The 16,615-nt window shown below is 35.6% G+C and overlaps 1 protein-coding gene and 1 non-coding gene across 15 annotated transcripts in view; one reads left to right on the top strand and one right to left on the bottom strand.

The window, feature by feature from the left end:
* DLG1 (discs large MAGUK scaffold protein 1) overlaps nucleotides 1–16,615 on the bottom strand; it is a 261,526-nt gene that overhangs the window by 212,536 nt on the left and 32,375 nt on the right. The window lies entirely within an intron of this gene.
* On the top strand, nucleotides 9,639–9,745 carry LOC145539976 (U6 spliceosomal RNA). The gene has a single exon (XR_014078113.1). It is a non-coding gene; the product is annotated as a U6 spliceosomal RNA (small nuclear RNA).

The following is a 16,615-nucleotide window of genomic DNA, read 5'->3' as shown; positions in this document are numbered from 1 at the left end:
AACAAACTATTGTCATATAGGGAAAGTGAGAAATAAAACATTCTTAGTTTTTATATACACACAAATAATGGAAAGAAATAAATACAAATAAAAACAGTTTCCTAGGGGACCAGAACTGAAAGGGACAGAAGTGAGACAGCTATATAGTTTTTTCTTTTTGAATATTTTTGACTCCTGAGTTTGAGTAATATATGAGTTTATTATCTACTCAAAAAAATGTTTTAAAAATTCAGGGGTAAATAAGTGAAGGGTTGGCAGTTGTATGGAATGGTTGTTACAGTCAATAATCTAAGTCTACTTAATTAAAATTTAGTTCCTCTGTCAAACTGGAATAGGACAGCACAGATACACAACATTCTCATCACCGCATCAAGTTCCACTAGACAGTACTTAACTTGTTAGTCAACATTTTGCAGTCTAGAGATGGAAGTAAGCCCTATAAAATGAAAGAGTCCGATTTTCCCAGACTAAGTATAAGCAAGAAAAAAATAATTATATATACAACCATTCAAAAAAATCAGTCAAATACTTAAGTGACTAGTAGGCAAGTATCAAGACAAGACGATGTAGTCCATCCTCATCATAAACTAAGAAACAGGTGGAAAACACTGGAAAGACAGGCCATTGTCTGGGTCATTCTAAATCTATAATATAGAAAGATGAATAAATTTTAGTGACTATTTTCCAGGGTATCAGCATAAAACCATACTCAAAATAGGACTTAATACAACTAAAATATTCACTTTTTTTTTAATCCACAAGTTTGGAATACCAATACCAAAGCCTCATTCATTTAACAATTATTTACTGAGTATCCACTATATGTAGATACTCAGACACTTGGTCAGGCCTCGGGAATACCATAAGAATAAAAGTCTCTACTCGATCAACAAACAGGTATAACAAAAGATGGAGAAAGACAGGATTTTACTGCAAGAAATGATTAAAGTTAAGCAACTCCCTTTCTCAGAAGTTAATCGACAGCTGGGAAAACTCTGTACTAAAGAATAAGAATGTCCTTAGCTGCAGCTGCAGTTTATACACAGTGCTTATCACTAACAAAAGAAAATATATTGTATACAATACTCCCAAATCACTATTGTTGGACCTTGTATGCTTTGAGTTAATCTTCCCATTGTGATAATGAGCCTGACAAAACTACACATCTCTTCCTGGCCTTCTAACGTTATTAACTCTCCATCAACTGACATGTATTTACATAAGAGCTAATTAAGAACACAAGGATTTACAAACACAAAAATCTCTTACACATGATGTGGAAAAGCACAGAATAAAACACTGCACCCAAACTGATTAAATTACATAAAGATCTATGTATGTATACTAATAATAAAGAAATACTGCCACAAGAGAAATGCTCACTAGGATCTTTTCCCATGCAAAAAATGTGAATGCAGAATAATATTTTTAAAAATGCAAATTGAAGAGGAAATACATTTTCATTTCCCATTAAGAGGCAAAACAAACATTACATTTGTGTTTAAAATGTATCAAACAGAGGAACAACTACAGCTATTTATGATTATTTTAAATTAGTAAATGGCATTAATACTACTGTAAATAGAGGCCAAAATTTGGCTGTTCAGTAACAGTGAGATTTACACGTCACAGCTCACAACGTAGCTATTTGCAAAGGTTTTAAAATAAGAGTCTTCACTGTGAAGAACATATAGTTATTGTTGGGGGGGGGCAGGAGGAGGATGGAAGCCCAGAAAACTAATCATCATTGCTTTAGCTCAACCCACATGCCTGTTCTTAAGGGTATCCATGGTAGCAGTGATGCAACATGCCTACCTAGCTCACCATGCCTACACAAGTGGGAGAGAGGGGAGGCGGATGATGGAAAAAAATTCACTTGAAAAGGTGTTTTAGTATTAACATTATAGAATTACATCAACTATATTGATAGACTTAAAAAATACATATAAAACCATAAAGCTCTCTAAAGATCAGAAAAGCAAGGAAAGACTCAAGGGGCAAAGAAAACACTGCAGCACTTTGGCTGAAAAGAAAATTAAGATTTTTGCTCTTCTTGCTGTAGCTATTGGTTAAATATGTTCAAAGAGTTTTATTTCTAATAATAGAAGAAATCATTTTAATTTAGCTCTTTCAAAAGTAACTACAAATATGTTTAGGCTTTCTAATTTCCATCCTACATCTTTTCTATTTTTGTTTTAACAGTTACATAATAAAAACTTATTAAAACTTTTATGTATTGATTCCACATAATTTTTTTTAAAATGGTAGCTCTCTTTTGCTTAAACAGGATCAAATATAAGATTTTTAAAATCTATCAAGAAAGATAGGGCAGAGAGAAGACAGACCATTTCAAATAACCTATAATATTAGAAATAAGCTATTAGAAATATTAGGTATTCTATAATATTATTCTGTATTATTATAAATATTCTATAATATTAGAAATAAAAACTAAAGTGAATGAAATGATAAAAGGTAAATCACAGGGAGAATCAACCACAGACCATCATGAAAAGAACTTATATATATATAAAAAAAAAATAGCTAGACTAAATCTATATCCCAGGCTTACTGCCCTTTAAACATTCCTTAGGAATAGTTTGATAAGACAGTTTTACATGGAAGACATAAACAGAATGTGAGTAGACAATAGGCATGTTAGTATCTGATCAAAACTCTTATTGTTTGAACTATAACTTTGAACAAGCAAACAAAACTAACTTCTATCAGTTTTCCTGCTTTTCCTCTTGTTGTGAGAAATAACTCACTATATAAGAACAGACTTTGAAGATTTCACAAATTTTTACTGATTCTTTTATTATTGAATATAATTTTAAAATCTCAACAATTTTTGTCTAACAATCACCGTGGCATTGTAAGTTTATAGAAACCCCCCCAAAATAAATTATTCCATATTTTAAAAGCCAATGTATAAATTTTAAATGTTAAGCATCTTGAATCTTACACAGTCACACAATGTCCACAAACTGGTGCTCAGAAATAAAAGAAACCAAACTTAGAACTTAAGTGAAGTATGTTGCACTTTGAGGATAAATGAGAAAAACAGACTTTGAAACAAATAACTTTAAGGAGTTCTTGAACAAGTGTAATCATTTTAAATCCAATCGACATCTTTCCAAAGGCAACACAATCAGAACTTTACTATTCTCCTTTAAAAAAAATTTACTATATTTGCAATAAATAAAGGAGAGAGTCCAGAAAATGTTCTCAAAATGAGTTATATTTTCAACCAGCATGACATATGGGGACAGAAAAAAAAGTAGAGGGGAGAACTTTGAGAATATATTTAGAAGATATAACTAGGGCCCTATAAACCTTTGCTGTTGGGAGAAAGCCTTCCTATAAATCCCAGGGAAAAAATATCCATTTAATAAACTACATTTAGCTATATGAAACACACTTCTGAATATTATCTTTCCTAAAGGAAATAAACTAAGCATCATATGGATTTAAATTTCCAATATATAACAATGGCTACACTTTATTTTTTAAATATATTATAAACAAAAAAGTCTCTCGCGGTCTGTCACTAACAAACATAGAAAGCATACTGTATCTTACCTTTGTAGTTACAATGCACAGGCAATCCATTACTCTACCATTACAATACTTAATACATAAAGCAGTTTATTGCAAGCTATAAGTTGCCTATAGGAATAAAAAATAAAAATAAAGTTGTGAGATAAAACCACTGATGAAAAGTTATAACTGTGATAAGATCTCTCCAGGATCCATTCTTAGAGGTAGCAATTTTTCTACTACTTGAAATACAGGAAACCAGAATGTGTCACGTGCCCTACAATCTTCTTTATGTAATCTATATTTGAAGAACTTGAAATTATCCCACAAAACACTGTGGAAGTCGTCAGGGTTTATTCCACAAGAGATCACTGCTGCTTCAGATGCTATTTCATTAATCCCTCTTTTAAAGATATGAGGTTGACAGGGAGTCATCTGATGAAATGTTCCACAAAGAGGTTTCCCCGATACAAATTTAAAACTCCTTCTCCTCGTTTGCTATAGTTTGGATATTCAAAAAGTAAAAACAAACAAACAAAAAAAATCACTAAAAAGGAAAAAAAAAATTGTAAGCAAACATTTCTTCCACTAAACCATTTCAGCAACTGCAGCTTGCAAAGTAATGACTTTCTCAGGCAGTAATGAATGGAATATTCCATGTGGTATTTTTGAGAAGGGGGGAAAGAAGAACAAAATGCAATAATTTAAAATATTATCTCTAAAATTTACTTCTTTTCCCTTTAAGAAAAAATGATAATAGTAACATTTACCAATGTAGTCAGATATTAACTTTAGTGCCCCACTAAATCTATTTCACTTAATCCCTTTAAAAAAAAGCCACCACCACAAAAAGATAATTTTAACTAAGTACCATTTCAAACTCCTCAAGAAGACTTCGTTTTTAACCCAGAAGTAGCCTAACTTTGTGAATTCATGTCCTGTCCTCAAAATCATTGGAAACAGAGCTAGATAGGCTGACAGGGGACACAGCATAGTGCTGCATCTGGCTTTGAGTTTCCTAAGCTTGCAGTCACACTCCCCTGTAAAAATGTGTAATAATGAAGAGTATTACCTGCAATTTCTGTCCACAAGGTTTCCTCATCATCTACAGATATTATAAATTGCCTCAAATTCAAACAAGTGAACTGTTCCTTTTCTTTTTATGTCATGGGCTGCATCAGCAACTTTCACACTAAACTGAGTTTCATTATAAAAGATTATGCAAAAGAGTTAATACATGTATGTCACTTAGTACATATCACATCATTATTGTTATTACTATTATTGATTGGCTATTAGGTGACAGCTTTTTGTTTCAAGTCTAATACACCTAAGACAGATCCAATGGGATTTTATCTTGAACACAGTCTAATGGGACTGTTGTAAGGATTAACTAACTAATGCACAGCACTTAAAATAACGCTGATCTTTGTTAAGTGCTCAGTACAAGCCAGTTACAGCTATATATCTATATATATGCACATGCAACTATAAGGCTTGAAGGGTGGGCAGAAGTAAATTTTATCATTGGCCAACATATCCTTTCCTCCAAGCAGAACAGGTTCTTGGGAATTACCTGCTCAGTTAGAGACTGAGAGTACCCGCTTCTTCCCACACACCCCAACAATCCTTTGCTCCCAAGACAAAAAAGTAAAGCCCACTCATGGGTCATGATTCCTTAAACAAAGTTTAACATTTTAGAAAGAATACAGAAAACAGTATAGGTAATATCTAATTACTGACTGAGCACTGCATTCTGTGAGGGAAAATAAAGAGCTTTGTGAAACGCTTTAGCTAGTTTCTCCCTTAGTGTTCTGTCTAATTTTTATTATCTATTAGTATATCCTAGAGAGAGAAGGCATTCCTAAATTTGGCAGACCTCATAACAGAGGAGATTGAAAATCACTGTATCAAGAGTCAGAAACAGTGTTTCAGCCCATTAACAGAACTGAAACTGTGTAACTTTAAGTAGTCATATTCTTAGGCAAATACAGATGAAACTTCAAACTGACTCAATTAACATACAAATATTTAACAACATATTATTAAAAATATATCTAAAATACTGTTTTATTCTACTCACATTCAGAAAACAATTTTGGTCAAACTTCACATTCACCTTAAATGTTAGGGTCATGATTATAACTACAACCACTTTTTAAATTAATTCATCATTTTGCTCAGTTTCATTTCCATCTAAGTTGTTTAGATACTGCACTTTTAATCCATGTATTAATATATCACCTTACATTTTATCTCAAATCACTGTTAGTACCTATTCACATAGGTACTAATTGATTTTTCCTATTTGTTTTCTCAATACATATTATACTAACAAATTTTTCCTATTTGTTTTCTCGGTATATATTATAACCTTTATAATATAACCACTTACTATAGTACTCTTTAGTATACTTTTTAATTTTCAAATAAAGCTTACATATACTATCCAATGCCCGCAGTTTTTAAAGTCATACTCAGGAATGATTATTTAATCTGTGTTAAGTTCTACACTCATTGCATCTTTTATAAACACCCAACCTGACACTGATTAAGGACATTTCAAGTCAATACATTCTTCTTAAATAGTCATTTGCTGTGCAAAATATTGATAATTTATAAATTATTTTGTAATATGAGCAACTTTAGAGGTTTCAAATACAAGCCTTTGGGATGGCAACACCTCACCTAATATTCAGGCACATAAGATATTATACAGTATTTTAGAATATCAATGGCTGTCTATATAGGCAATTGTTTCCAACCATAATAGAATAATAGGGAACAGTTTAACTCTCCTACCTTAAAACAACTAAAAAATAGGACAAATAAGGAATAATGATTTTCAGATACTGAACAAAGTCCCATAAATGCTCAGAAACTGTCTGGAAAAAGTTTCCGTACTGCAGCAGAAGGATGGGGAAACTAAACAAAGTCCAGCAATCTAAGATGAAGAGCCAGAGTTGAGAATTCAGGAAGGTCAAGGTGTCTAAAGTTCACAGATAAGAGTACCAGAGAGGAGAGGCGCATAGCATGAGATCCACAGATCTGTAGAATTCTTCTTGAGTCTTTATTACACCCACTGCTACTGCTAAGTCACTTCAGTCGTGTCCGACTCTGTGCGACCCCATAGATGGAAGCCCACCAGGCTCCCCCGTCCCTGGGATTCTCCAGGCAAGAACACTGGAGTGGGTTGCCATTTCCTTCTCCAATGCAAGAAAGTGAAACGTGAAAGTGAAGTCGCTCAGTCGTGTCCGACTCTTAGTGACCCCATGGACGGAAAATCCTCCGTCCATGGGCTTTTCCAGGCAACAGTACTGGAGTGGGGTGCCATTGCCTTCTCTGACTAGTCATACATATAAGGAAACTTGTGGCTGAGGCAAGAAACCTAGGTGGAACAATCCCAGAACTCATACAGAGCTAAGAAGAATGGAAAAACTCATAATATACAGGCTCTGGGTGGAGTACTCAGAAGAGTACTGGGACAAAATTAACCCTATACTGAAGGCTGCTTGGTCTCACTAAAAAAAGACTGAAAGCAAGTTTCAAAAGCTCTTTCCAAGTAATTTAACTGTATTCCAAAACAAATCTCAAGAATATTTAAGGGAACACAAAAATACTGAGGACCTGAAAAGGTCAAATTTATAATATCTGCCAAATCTAATTTAAAAAATTCTCAGGTATACAAAGAAGAGGTAAATATAACCTGGAGAGGAGAAAAAGCAATCAACAAAAAGAAACCAGACCTGCAGAAACAAGACTAACAGACACCAAAGACAAATTTATGGTTTCCAAAAGGAAGTGAGGAGGGTGAGAGGGACAAACAAATTAGGGATATGGGATTAACAAATACAAACTACTAAACATAAAACAGATAAGCAACAAGGATTTATCTGTATAGCACAGGAAAGCATACCCAATATCTTATAATAACCTATAATAAAGTATAATCTGCAAAAAGAAAAAAGAATCACTATGCTGTACACCTGAAACACAATATCATAAATCAACTCTACTTCAATAAAAACAAACAAATAAAAATCCAAAATGACAGATGACAGAATTAGCACTCAGGGATATTTTAAAATTATTACAAACTTATCCCACATATTCACGAATAGAAGGAAACCATGAACATCTTAGTATATGTGTTGCCTAAGCAAGCACATGCATGAACATCTTAATGAGACATGGAAAATAAAAATGGAACCAAGTTAAACTTCTAGAGATAAAAATTCAAATGACTTACAAAAAACTGATTAAATGAGATTAACACTTCAAAAAATTAATGAAGTGAAAACGTAACAGAAACTGTCCAAAATACAACACATAGAGGAAAAAAGACTAAAAAAAAAAAAAAGAATCACATCAATGAGCTGTGGGACAAATTCAATCAACCCAATAAACACCTGTTTATACAGTCCCTAAAAAAAAGAGAGAGGGTAACAGAAAAAAATATTGAAATAATGGATAAAAACTTTCCATATTTGGCAAAAACTATAAACACAGATCCAAGAAACTCCACAAATCCCAAAGATGTGAAGAAAATTATACAATGGAAAGTGTAAAGGAATGACAAGCACCAAACTCAGGACAGTGATTCATTCTGAGGGATGAGGCAGAGAAGGTAATCAGGATGGAAAATAAAAGATCGTCAACTATATAACATTTCCTTTTCTTAAGCTAGGTAATACGGACATGCATGAGTGTGTCAGTTGCCCAGTTGTGTCCTAGTCTTTGGGACCCCACTGACTGTAGCCTGCCAGGCTCCACTGTCCATGGGAATTTTCAGGCCAGAATACTGGAGTGGGTTGCCATTTGCCTCCTCCAGGGGATCTTTCCAAACTAAGGATGGAACCTGTGTCTCCTGCATTGCAGGTGGATTCTTTACCTGCTGAGCCATCATGGAAATCCCTAGATAACAGGTACAGAGATTCAAAATAGTCTCTTCAGATTTCTGTGTAACTATAATCTTTTTTTTTCTAGTAACACACAAAAAGAAGACAATCAACAAGACAGCTGCCAAGAAGACAAAAAATTTTCAAAAACAGATTGTAGCAAACACCACCTAAAGAAATCAGGGTAGGTAAAAATATCCGCCTGCCAATGAGGGAGATGTGGTTTCAACTCTAGGATCAGGATGATCCCTTGCAGAGGGGAACGGCAACCATTCCCAATTCTTGCTGGGAAAATCGCACAGGGGAGCCTGGAGGGTTACAGTCCATGGGATCACAGAGAGTTAGACACAACTAGGAAAGGGTTAGTGACACTGAAGAGGGATTTTATGTTCTCTCTCCTTTGCTACACTGATAAATTACTGAGTATGCAACATTTTAATAAAAACAATAAGATTATTTTATAAATCTACCATTTACTGAGCACTTCATTTTATGTCAGACCCTGATTTAAGTTTTACACAAATTATTCCACCTCATATACTCTCTTACAGATGGTGGTAGTGGTAAAGAATCCACCTTTCAATGCAGGAAATGCCAGAGAGGCGGGTTAGATCCCTGGGTCAGGAAGATCCCCTGTAGTAGGAAATGGCAACCCACTCCAGTGTTCTTGCCTGGAAAATTCCATGGACAGAGGAGCCTGGCCGGCTATAGTACACAGGGTCACAAAGAGTCAGACATGACTGAGCTTGCCCGCACCACCACCATCCCATCTCATACATAAAAGCACCACAGGAAGGGAGTTCTGTTTTCATCTCCACTTTATAGATGATGAAACTAAAAACAGTTAAGCAATCTGCCCTATATTTATAATGTAATACAACAGATCTAAACACAGACATAGAAGAAAATTACAGAATGATACACAGTTCTCATTTTAAATATATATGGGAGCTAAATAATATACTCATTAACATACAAAATTAGTTGAATAAATATATATCAAATGGTTAAAAGTGGTTGTCTCAACGAAAGAATATTTTAAAAAGGACTGACTTTCAACAATGTACACCTCCCTGTACATGTATGTTTTAAGATACGCCTGAATTATCTTTGTAATCAGAGATTTTTTTTTTTAAGTAAATAACTGAAAAAGAGAGATAGCAATTCCTGTGGAAAAGAAGCATCAGAAGCCAGGTTACAGTGCTGGCTTCAGCAGCACATATACTAAAATTGGAACCATACAGAGAAGATTCACATGGCCCCCGCACAAGTATGACATGCAAATTCGTGAAGCCGTCCATATTTTTATACCTATGGCTGATTCATGTTGATGTATGGCAGAAATCAACACAATATTGTAAAGCAATTATCCTTCAATTAAAAATAAAATTTTTTTAAAAGAAGCCACATTACAAAATATTGGGAATGAGAAGGAAAGAAAGGAAAAACATAAACTACTTTTTTCAAGAAACTTAACTAGGAAGAGAAGGAATACTATAGGGTCCTACTGAGAAGAACTTCTCCTATTTGTCTATTTTCTTTTAATGGAATCTTTGAATGTATTTATACGGTAAAGTGAAGAAGGAAACAAAGGTCCAAGAGAGAGGAGAAGGTTATAGATATTACATGAGGAGTGGAGAGAATGAGATTCCAAAAGATAAAAGGATCAAGAGTGCAATAGAAGCTTTCAATATTTATCTGAGACAGTGACTTTCACATAACTGAAAACATATTTCTATAAAGTTGGAAATTTCTGCAGTAAGCATGTATTACTTTGGTAATCCAAACAAATGGGGAGGCTTATTTTAAATATCCATACACTTTACTGGGAAAAATTATATATGCATTTTATTCCAACTCAAAATCCCCACATTTTTCACATTTGGAGAAACACAAGGGGGAGCTTATTTAAGAGCATATGAGGTGATAGTAATGCTCTAATACTGAAGATGGTAACAGATGCAGATATGGATAACAAATAAAATTATTTAAATGAGTTACTGAAAATGTCTTATAATCAAAACTCATAATTTAAAACTAACTGGGGATGCCTTCTTGCAGAGCATGAATCTGTAACTATTGTGGTACACTTAAGCTTTAACAGATTTTTATTTTCTTAGTAACTATAATATTTTGCCAAGTTTTCTCCTAGATTAACAGCTTGGCATAATATGGCAGTTGTTCCACTTCTCTCATAGCATTTCATTATATTTCAGTTCAAAGTTATTATTTTAGTGGTATATCCTTCAGTTCTAGAACTGGCATCTACCATTTAAACACTGAAATAAGATTGTCATAGATATAAACATAAAAATATAAGAATTACATAACAGTGAATATAAAATAACAGTATAGTGGTCATCAAAATCACTTGCAGAAACATATAATGCACAAATCACTTAGTACACACACCTGTCAGCTTTGGTCTTGATGAAATTTTTCAATTACAGGGTCTCTAAGGGTTGTGCATTATAAGTTTTATACACTCACACCACTTAAAAACTGGAATTAAATGAGACAGCACTGTAAATCTGGTGGCAGAGAAAGGGAGTTCAAACTAGTGTCTCTGGAATGTACCAAGAGAGAGAGACATTCTGTAGAAAAATAGAATATTAGGAAGAAGGATAAAAAACCTTGAGGACACTGATGAAGAACAGAGGAAAACAAGCTGAGCACCAATACATACGATCATCAATTACTCTGAAGGAAGGAATTTAAAAATGTGAAAAAGTTATGAAGTTGTGCTATAAAATTTGGTCAGCTGTCTTCCAAAGCCCATAATAAGAACTGAAATGGAGGTCTGCATTAGGGATATAGAGTTACAGGATAGATGGTACCAAAGGTAAGTACTGAATTTGAATATGGACTGATAATAGCACTATTGTACATACTACCATTGTATCAACTTTAAATTTTTTCAGTTTGTTAATTGTATACTAGATGCTTTTAGGGAAAGTCATATAAAATAAACTCCTTCACTGGAGAATTGTGCTGAAGTATTTAAGACTAAAGATCATGTCTGCAATTTGCTCTCAAATGGCTGAGCAAGAATAAATTTTAAAAGTGTGTGTATATGTGTACAGGGAGCAAGCAAATGTGACAAAATGGCAACTTCACTATTCTTGTAATTTTCCTGTAGATGTAGTATATTTTTTCAAAAGAATAAAATTTTTAAAAAGAGAAACTGGAAACGAGTCCAAAATAACAGTAAAATATAAGTCCTATAAGAAAACTACAAAGTGCTATGGGCATTTGACTCAGAGAAAAGATGAGAGAAGATCTCACATGGATGGTTTCTGAGTTGGGTCACGTAAGACAGATAAAGTACAGACATCCCAACTGGAATATATATACCAAACCACTTTCAGAAGCCACTGCTGCAGAGAGTAATTTCACTTTCCTATGTTAAAAGTGAAAAGTGGAAGTGTCAGTCGTCATTCAGTCGTGTCTGACTCTACACCCCCATGGACTACAGCCCGCCAGGCCCCTCTGTCCATGGAATTCTCCAGGAAAGAATACTGCAGTGGGTTGCCATTCCTATGTTAACTACATCCTGTGTTTTTTCTACAAACTAGCCTGCTATGTTTCTGTCTCTATTAAAATTACTTTTGTTGTTCAGTCACTCAGTTGTGTCTGACTCTTTGTGACCCCAAAGACTGCATCATGCCAGGCCTCCTTGTCCTTCACCATCTCCCAGAGTTTGCTCAAACTCATGTCCATTGAGTCAATGATGCCATCCAACCATCTCATCCTCTGTCGTCCCCTTTTCCTCCTGCCTTCAGTCTTTCCCAGCATCAGGGTCTTTTCAAATGAGTCTGTTCTTTGCATCAGGTGGCCAAAGTATTAAAGTTTCAGCTTTAGCATCAGTCCTTCCAATGAATACCCAAGACTGATTTCCTTTAGGATTGACTGGTTGGATCTCCTTGCAGTTCAAGGGACTCTCAAGAGTCTTCTCCAACACCACAGTTCAAAAGCATCAATTCTTCAACGCTCAGCCTTCTTTATGGTCCAACTCTCACATCCATACATGACTACTGGAAAAACTATAGCTCTGATTAGACAAACCTTTGCTGGCAAAGTAATGTCTCGTCTTTTAAAAATGCTGTCTAGGTTCATCATAGCTTTTTTCCCAAGGAGCAACTGTCTTTGAATTTCATGGCTGCAGTCACCAACTGCAGTGATTTTGGAGCCCAAGAAAATAAGGTCTGTCACTGTTTCCACTGTTTCCCCTTCTATCTGCTATGAAGTAACGGGACCGGATGCCATGATCTTAGTTTTTTGAATGTTTGAGTTTTAAGCCAGCTTTTTCACTCTCCTCTTTCACTTTCATCAAGAGGCTCTTTAGTTCCTCTTCGCTTTCTACCATAAGGGTGGTATCATCTGCATTACTGATATTTCTCCTGGTAATCTTGATTTCAGCTTGTGCTTCATCCAGCCTGGCATTTTGCATGATGTACTCCGCATATAAGTTAAATAAGCAGGGTGACAATATACAGCCTTGACGTACTCCTTTTCCTATTTGGAACCAGTCTGTTGTTCCATGTCCAGTTCTAACTGTTGCTTCCTGATCTGCATACAGGTTTCTCAAGAGACAGGTCAGATGGTCTGGTATTCCCATCTCTTTCAGAATTTTCCACAGTTTATTGTGATCCACACAGTCAAAGGCTTTGGCATAGTCAATAAAGCAGAAATAGATGTTTTTCTGGAACTCTCTTGCTTTTTCTATGATCCAATGGATGATGCAAATTTCGTTCTTCTGCCTTTTCTAAACTCAGCTTGTAAATTCAAATTACTCATTTTTCTCTTATTTTATTAACTATAGTGTGGTATTTTCATTGTCTAGGTAACAAATCCAATTACTAAGCAAGTTTATTAAATTAAGTCAGAGAAAAATATCTGCCTTAAAGTCTGAAATTCTAAGTTCTAATCTCAGTTTTTCCAAATGATAATAATGTAAGTTTGGGCAGTCACAACATCCCTTAATTACAATTTGCTGAATTTTAAAGTGAGTATCAGCTCTAAGTACTAAAGACCAAAATCTGACTTAACTCATGTATATTAGGAGATTACTAATAAGCAAGAATCCATAGTCCTGTAACATGTCAAAATATAATAATGTATGTGAAGGTGCCCTTTAAAACTATACAACTTGAAAATAAGATCTTTATAATCCTTTCCTATGGAACATGTGAACATTTTTTTTAAGAAAGGAAGAAAGAACACAATGTACCAGTTTAAAAATTAATACTATAATATGTTTAGACCAGTAATGTTTCTCAAATTTTATTTTACTAATTCCGATGCAAAAGACTAAAGATAAGGCTCTGTCACCTGCCTCTTTACTCTTACATACCAAAGACAATACCGCAAAGAAAAGGCATTCAGATGGAACTGAGAAACAGAAGTCATTATTCCAGCTGATTCTAGTTCTGGGGCATTGAAAATTCAAAATGAACTTGGGAAAACTGTGCCAGCATGCAAGAACATGCTCAAAGACAAATGTATGCCTATCAAAAGGACATGGAGGGATCCCTTCAAGAGATCCTCCACATATGGAGTAATATGAGTATCCAAAGAGTAATAACTGAAATCTGTATGCAGGTCAAGAAGCAACAGTTAGAACTGGACATGGAACAACAGACTGGTTCCAAATCAGGAAAGGAGTATATCAATGCTTATTTAACTCTGCTTATTTAACTTACATGCAGAGTACATCATGCAAAATGCTGGGCTGGATGAAGCACGAGCTGGAATCAAGATTGCCAGGAGAAATATCAATAACCTCAGATATGCAGATGACACCACCCTTATGGCAGAAAGCGAAGAAGAACTAAAGAGCCTCTTGATGAAAGTGAAAGAGGAGAGTGAAAAAGTTGGCTTAAAACTCAACATTCAGAAATCTAAGATCATGGCATCCGGTCCCATCACTTCATGGCAAATAGATAGGGAAACAATGGAAACAGTGAGAGACTTTATTTTGGGGGGCTCCAAAATCACTGCCAATGGTGACTGCAGCCATGAAATTAAAAGATGCTTGCTCCTTGGAAGAAACGCTATGACCAACCTAGACAGCATATTAAAAAGCAAAGATATTGCTCTACCAACAAAGGTCCGTCTAGTCAAGGCTGTGGAGAAGGCAATGGCACCCCACTCCAGTACTCTTGCCTGGAAAATCCCATGGATGGAGGAGCCTGGTAGGCTACAGTCCATGGGGTCGCTGAGAGTCGGACACAATTGAGTGACTTCACTTTCACTTTTCCCTTTCATGCACTGGAGAAGGAAATGGCAACCCACTCCAGTATTCTTGCCTGGGAGAACCCCAGGGATGGCGCAGCCTTGTGGGCTGCCGTCTATGGGGTTGCAGAGTCGGACACGACTGAAGTGACTTAGCAGCAGCAGTCAAGGCTATGGTTTTTCCAGTAGTCATGTATGAATGTGAGAGTTGGACTATAAAGAAAGCTAAGCACCAAAGAATTGATGCTTTTGAACTGTAGTGTTGGAAAAGACTCTTGAGAGTCCCTTGGACTGCAAGGAGATCCAATCAGTCCATCCTAAAGTAAATCAGTCCTGAATATTCATTGGAAGGACTGATGCTGAAGCTGAAACTCCAATAATTTGGCCACCTGATGCGAAGAACCGACTCATTGGGAAAGACCCTGATGCTGGGAAAGATTGAAAGTGGGAGGAGAAAAGGACGACAGAGGATGAGATGGTTGGATGGCATCACTAACACGATGGAGATGAGTTTGAGTAGGTTCCAGGAGTTGGTGATAGACAGGGAAGCCTGGCATGCTGCAGTCCATGGGGTCGCAGAGACAGACATGACTGAGCGACTGAACTGAACTGACTGAATTGAGTAACTGAAATAGACTGTAAACACTAAATATGTAACATCCTGCAGTCCATAGGGATAGGTTTTTTTTTTATAGTGATAGTTTTATTCAGAAGAGCAAGAATAAAGTGTGGGTGTAGGGCTATTTAGTCACCTTTGCAGGGGACCATCACACAAACTACTCTAAAAACTAGTCATTAAAAGAAAATATAAGCTTTTTAGGAGAAACAAAGTTTCAACCCTAACTGATGGGGATAAGTACTTTTTACAGAAGAATACCAACTAATAAATACAAATGGAATGATAAAATTAGAAAGGAAAATCAACACGTTTTGAAACTTCTAATGGAATAAGTGATGTAGGCAAAGATCATTAACGGGTGAATCAGGTAAAAATTCACTCAATACAAGGTGCTAAAGTGCTACCCAAAGATACTTGATAACTACAAGAAGAAAATCATAACTGTACAAGGAGGATCTGGAGGTCACTACCTCTAAGTAATCATACTTAATCATCACAAGTACAACAACCTGATATCATATGCTTCCTGCTGTGATGCAATCTGAAGACCGGAAGTCTGCTTACCAAAAATGAGTCTAATCAACCTTGACATCTAACTTCTGTTATCAGAAATGTAAGACTTACTGAAATGACTTAACATGAAAAAAACAGACTGCTAAACAAATATGTGTTATACTATAAGACAACTGGCATGGTCTCTTCAAAAAGTCATTTAAAGGGGTAAAAAAATATGGGGAGGCCATTCCTCCAGATTTTAAGCGAGTAAAGACAATGTACCAGGTTTGGTATGTGCCCTCCTGACTCACTGCATCGCCTGCCCCCAGATCTTCACATCTGCTTTTCACCCTGAGGCACCCTGGCAACACCTCGTGCCTCTGGCCTGTCATCCACAGTTCACCTTCTCACCTCCTTACTTGCAGCTTTCCTGTAAAACCAAATACCATATCCCCTGCACCCACAAATCCACAACCCTGAAGTGCAGGGGAACTGATGGTCACCAGAAGCCAGAAGATAAATTCTCTATGGCTTCTCAGAGATGCTATACCCAAGATTCAGCAATCAGTCACACTTAGTGGCAGGAAGCATCCTTGTACTAGTTTTTCCTTATTTCCAGCTTATTCACCTTTTCCCTTACTTGTGCTCCCCAGGAGTGAATGAACTCTCTAAATAAAGTACCTAATAAAGCATTAGCTCTCTGCCTCAAGTTCTGTTATCAGGGAAATTCAGATAAAAATTGACTTAATGATCAAATTCAGTACATGAATCTTAACTGGCTTCTGACTTTTTAAAAGTCCTAAAAGATAGATCAGAATCAATTGTGGAT

This window comes from Giraffa tippelskirchi, chromosome 2 (assembly GCF_054371585.1).
Source record: "Giraffa tippelskirchi isolate mGirTip1 chromosome 2, T2T-mGirTip1v1.2.pri, whole genome shotgun sequence".
Lineage (NCBI taxonomy): Eukaryota > Metazoa > Chordata > Mammalia > Artiodactyla > Giraffidae > Giraffa > Giraffa tippelskirchi.
Note: the sequence above shows the minus strand (reverse complement) of the source record. Positions and strands in the feature narration are given on the sequence as shown.